This window comes from Rhinopithecus bieti, unplaced genomic scaffold, assembly GCF_001698545.2.
Source record: "Rhinopithecus bieti isolate Rb0 unplaced genomic scaffold, ASM169854v2 scaffold_8226, whole genome shotgun sequence".
Classification (NCBI taxonomy): Eukaryota; Metazoa; Chordata; class Mammalia; order Primates; family Cercopithecidae; genus Rhinopithecus; species Rhinopithecus bieti.
Window position 1 is genome coordinate 507879 of NW_016805992.1, and position 6000 is coordinate 513878.

The following is a 6000-nucleotide window of genomic DNA, read 5'->3' on the forward strand; positions in this document are numbered from 1 at the left end:
CTGTATGTCCTGTTGATTATGCTTCTCTAGATAACCCTGTCTAATACAGACAGTCATCTGCGTTTAGAACTAGATAACCCTGTCTAATACAGACAGTCATCTGCGTTTAGAACTAGATAACCCTGTCTAATAGAGACAGTCATCTGCGTTTAGAACTAGCAACCCATGCAACAACATGAGTGGAACCGGAGGTCATGATGTTAAGTGAAATACGCCAGGCACAGAAAGACCAACGTCACATGTTCTCACCGATTTGTGGAATCTGAAAATCAAAATGATTGAACTCATGGACATAGAGGGTAGAAGGATGTTTACCAGGGCCTGGGAAGGGTGGGGTGTGGGGTACTGGGGGAGAGGTGTGAAAGGTTAATGAGTGTAAAAAAAAGAAGTTAGAAAGAATGAATAAGACCTAATATTTGATAGCATAACAGGGTGGCTATAGTCAATAATAACTTAATTCTACACTTTAAAATAATGAAAAGAATGTAATTGGATTATTTGTAACACAAAAGATAAATGCTTGAGGGGATGGAGACCCACACTCTCCAAGATGTGATTATGATGCATTGCATGCCTGTATCAAAACATTTCATGTACCCCATAAATATATACACCTGCTATGTACCCTCATAGATTAAAAATAAAAACAAAATAATAAAAAAGTAGAGTAGAACTAGTAACCCAGACAATTGTAAGGAACCAGGAAGTTTGAGAATCTATGGCAAAGAAAATCACTTTGGTATGGAACTTTTGGGCTTAATTCTCAAGTGTGTAGAGGTAGAGAAAATCAAGACTTATTTCAATGTCACCTCTGTTTATTTTATCCCCCGTTTAAACTGAGAGCTTCTAAAGATCATGTTTATCTTGTTCAGGGCTCTATTCCTACTTACTAGCATAGTGATCAGTATATGATAGTGCTCAGTAGACATTTGCTGAATAGACACAAAGAAAATAATATGAAAGAATGCAAGTTGAATTGGCATAAGAGTTATTTTAGCAAACGAGATTATTTCAACAAATAAGATTCATTTTGCGTTTACTATGTGCCAGACACTGTTCAGGAATGAGGATACTGTTGTGAGCAAGACAGGTAAGTACCTACTCTTATTAAATCTATGTTTTATTGGAAAAATATAGGCAATAAAAGAAGTTTATTTCTCAAAGTAATAGGCACAATAAAGAAAATAAAATAGAGAATTGGTGTAAAAGTCAGATAGGTCACTACTCTAACTTCTACTTTCATATTTTGGTGTTTAGATATCCAACCACCAGGTGCAAAAACTCTGATTAGGAACCAATTGTGGTAATCCCTTTCTCCTTGGCAGTGGTTGATTTAGAGGTGGGCAGGTAATCCAGCGCTGGCCAATGAAAGGTGGGGCAAAGTGTGTTGCTAAAGCCGGGCCTATCTGCAAAAAGTTCCTTTGCTCTTTGCATACAATACACATATGTGCAATGGCCTTTTCTTCTCATGGACTTGATTGTGTTTGCATATGATACCCAGAGTCTTACATCATTTTGTGGCCATGAACTGGGACAGCAGGACAATGTCGCATAACTAGGTTCCTGATAACATCACTGAAAAGCTGAATTTACCAACTGTGGATCCGTCTACCTACATTACATGACATGCTGCATCTTCTTTATTTTCGAAACTGGTTTGAGTTGAGTTGTCTCTGCTTGTATCAAAAGCACCCTAAATAGTGCAACGAAATAGAGGATGTTGGGCTGGCAGTGAATGGAGGTGTCCAAAGACAAACTCTCTGATGTGGTGATATTTGAGTTGGATACTTAAAAATGGGAAAGCCACGGCTGGGTGTGGTGGCTCACCCCTGTAATCCCAGCACTTTGGGAGACCGAGGCAGGCAGATCACCTGAGGTTGGGAGTTCGAGACCAGTCTGACCAACGTGGAGAAATGCCGTCTCTACTAAAGATACAAAACATTAGTCAGGCGAGGTGGCACATGCCTGTAATCCCAGTTACTCGGGAGGCTGAGGCGGGAGAATCACTTAAACCCAGGAGGCGGAGGCTGCGATGAGCCAAGATCGCGCCATTGCACTCCGGCCTGGGAAGCAAGAGTAAAACTTCATCTCAAAAAAAAAAAAAAAAAAAAAAAACAGTCAAGACTCAATCCTCCGAATACCTGAGAGCAATGAACTCAGGCAAACAGGACACCAAGTGCAAACATCCTATATTGGTAATAAACATGATGTGTTCAATGACTTGAAAGAAGGCCAACTTAGGTGAGGGATGGACCAGGCTGTGTGGATCCAAGAGCAGCACCACTTAAGACCCCAAAGATAAAGGCAGAGACCAGATGAAGCAGATGCCGTAGGCTTCTTAGCATCTCCCTTCCAAAGATGGCCACATCCTAATTCCAAGAACCTAAGAACCTGGTGAATATGTTACCTTAACTGGTAAAAAGGGTTTTGCTGATCTGATGACCTTTAGAAACTGGAGGTGGTGAGATGATCTTGGATTATCCCATGAACCCAGTAAAGTCATAAGGGTCTCCGTAAAGGTCCTTGTAAGACGTGGGAGGGTCAAATAGGAAGAGAGAAGGCAAAGTTATGAGAGCAGAGGGAGAAAAGACTATGTGATACGAAGCCAGGAGCCAAGGAATGAAGATGTTGAAAAAAAGGCAAAGAAACAATTGGTCCTCTACAGCAGCAGTCCCCAACCTTTTTGGCACCAGGGGCCAGTTTCGTGGAAGACAATTTTTCTATGAACCCAGAGTGTGGGCCAGGGGGTGGTTTTGGATGATTCAAGTGCATTACATTTATTGTGCACTGCATTTCTATTTATTACATTGTAATATATAATGAAATAATTATACAACTCACCATCATGTAGAATCAGTGTGACCCTGAGCTTGTTTTCCTACAACTAGATGGCCCCAATAATAGATCATCAGGCATTGGATTCTCACAAGGAGCATACAACCTAGTTTCCTCACACGCACAGTTCACAGTAGGGTTTGCACTCCTATGAGAATTGAATGCTGCTGCTGATCTGATAGGAGACAGAGCTCAGGTAGTAATGTGAGCGATGGGGAGCAGCTATACACACAGATGAAGCTTCACTGCCTCACCCACTGCTCTCCTCCTGCTGTGCCACTCAGTTCATAACTGGCCACAGCTGTGGCTTGGAGAGCCCTCCTGTAAAGGTCCTTATAAGAGGTGAGAGAGTCAGATAGGGAGAAAGAAGGCAATGTGATAAATCAGAGGGAAAAAAGACTATGTGATGTAGGGCTGGGAACCAAGGAATGAGCCTGTTTGGAAAAGGCTAAGAAACAAGTTGTCCTCTAGAGCCTCCAAAAGGAATGAGTCCTGCCAATGCAATAACCTTAGGTCAGTAATACTGATTTTAGACTTCTGATCTTCAGAACAACAGGGTATACTTTTGTGTTGTTTTAAGTCGCTAAGTTTGTGGATGGTAACAGCAGCCACAGAAAACTAATACAATGGAGCACTGCACACCATGATAAGAAGTTTAATTGAATGAAGGGTTTTATGCAAGGGGGTAATATCACAGGTACGGAGATATAACTGCAGCAGAGGAAGAATACAACCAGATATGACTGCATTTGTCAAGAAGAGAGGGGATTGTGGATGTGAAGGCAAAAGGGAAGGTGTGACTAACCATTGGATGGTTACCAAACAATCCAATACCCAATATCTACCCATTGGATGGTTACCAAACCTTTCAATATCCAATATCCGATATCCACCAAATAGGATGACTAACCATTTCCATTTACTGAGGATAAAGGGAGGAGTTTCTATTTTAAAATGGAGATAGCCCTTGAAAACTACCCTGGCTTATCTGGGACTGAGGAGGCTCCTGAGATGTGGGACTTTCATTGCTATTAGGTTGGTGCAAAGGTATTAAAAGTAAAGGCAAAAACCTCAATTACCTTTGCACCAATCTAATAAAATCGAGAGAGTCTCAGGCAACCCTGGACAAGCTGATCATCCTAGTGAGAAGTGACTTTGAGGTACAGTTTACTCATAAACAATGTGGAGGTTAGGGGTAACCCCCTCACTCCGTGTAGGTTGAAAATCTATCTATGACTTTTGACTCCACAAAAACTGAACTACTAATAGCCTGCCATTGACCTGAAGCCTTAATAATGAATTGGTTAAAACACATTTTGTATGTTGTATGTATTATATACTGTCTTCTTACAGTAAAGTAACATAGAGAAAAGAAAATGTTATTAAGAAAATCACAAAAAATGTATTTACTTTTCATGAAGTGAACGTGGATCATCAGAAAGGTTTCATCCCTCTTGTCTTCACGTTGAATATTCTGAGGAGGAAGAGAAGGAGCAGGAAATGGAGGGATTGTTCTTGTGTTCTCGGGGGTAGTAGAGGTGGATGAAAATCCCAGTATAAGTGGACCTGCACAGTTCAAAGGGTAGAGTACGTATCTATAGGAGACAGAACCGACAGAACTAGCTGATTTGTTTGTGGTAAGAGGTGGGAGATCTAATTGATACCAAGATTTTGGCCAGAAATGGAATGCATGGTAATTCCATTTAAAAAACTCAGGGAGAATGAATGAAGAGCATATTAGAAGGAAGCTAAAGGAGTCGATTGGACCCCAACTTTGGAAGTTCCTGTAGGAGAGGAGAAGGATACTAATGAAAATAATTTGGTGCCACAAAAAACAAAGTATTCTACTTTAGCATTTTGTTAAGCACCAGCCTTGAAGTTATTCAGTCCAGAGGCTACTTTTTCTTCATTTGAAATGATTGTGACAACAGCTTCGTCCTTACAAATTGAGTTTGTCTTCTAAGGTGTTTGCTAGAGCTTTACAAGAGGCTTAATCAGTTTCACATGAATTAATGATGGCTATCAAATGGGGGAGGGAGGAGAACGAATTCCAAATAAATACTTATTGCATAATTGAAGTTGCAAGAATCCACTATGAATAAAATATATTTGTATTTACAATGAATAAATCTGATGGTGACACTGTGGGGCAACACACGGCTTTTTGATAAGAACCTTGAACAGTGTTAAATTAGTAATAGGCTGAATACATTTCTTAATTATGTCACGAGCGTTGTGCTCGGAAATACCATTTGCAGTAAATTGAGTCCCATTTGTATGCATGCAGTACAAGGAGAAAGTGCTGTATTTTGAAAATCCTAATGTACTCATGGGAACACAGGTTAATGTCATCTACTGCTTTAAATTAGTCCTTTGTTTCAGAGCTTGCAATTGCATTAAGACTTATCATGTACTCTTTTCATCAAGGTAATAATTACTATAGATTTACATATCCCACCACAAGCAGAAACATGGGTCCTTCAGGGCTGCACAGAATGGAAAGTAGTTATATGAGAGAAGTGTGTATATATATGTATATACATACACACACACATATACATATATACATGCATACATATATACATACATACATATATATGTGGATATATACACACACGTATATATGTTCCTTTTATTTTAAAAAGAACTTTTTTCTTATTGAAATGATTGTAAAATAGGTAAAGACAAACTTACAACCATAAAAACCATGTAGCAAGTTGAATAGTGACACACACGCAAAAAATATTCAAGTTCTTATTCCTGGACCTTTGAATTTGACTGTTTTTTGGAGATGGGATCTTTGAAAATATGATTAAGTTAATGATCTCAAGGAGTGGGCCTTACTTTCAATGACATATATTCTTATAAAGAAAGGTTTGAGGCCAGGTGTGGGGGCTCACACCTATAATCCCAGCACTTTGGGAGGCCAAAGTGGAAGGATCACTTGAGCCCAGGAATTTGAGACTTGCCTAGGCCATGTAGTGAGAACCCTATCAAAGAAAAGAAAAGAAAAGAAAGGGAAGGGGAGGGGAGGGGAGGGGAGGGGAGGGAAGAAAGAAAAGAGAAGAAAGGAAAGGAAAGAAAGAAAGAAAGAAAGAAAGAAAGAAAGAAAGAAAGAAAGAAAGAAAGAAAGAAAGAAAGAAAGAAAGAAAGAAAAGAAAGAAA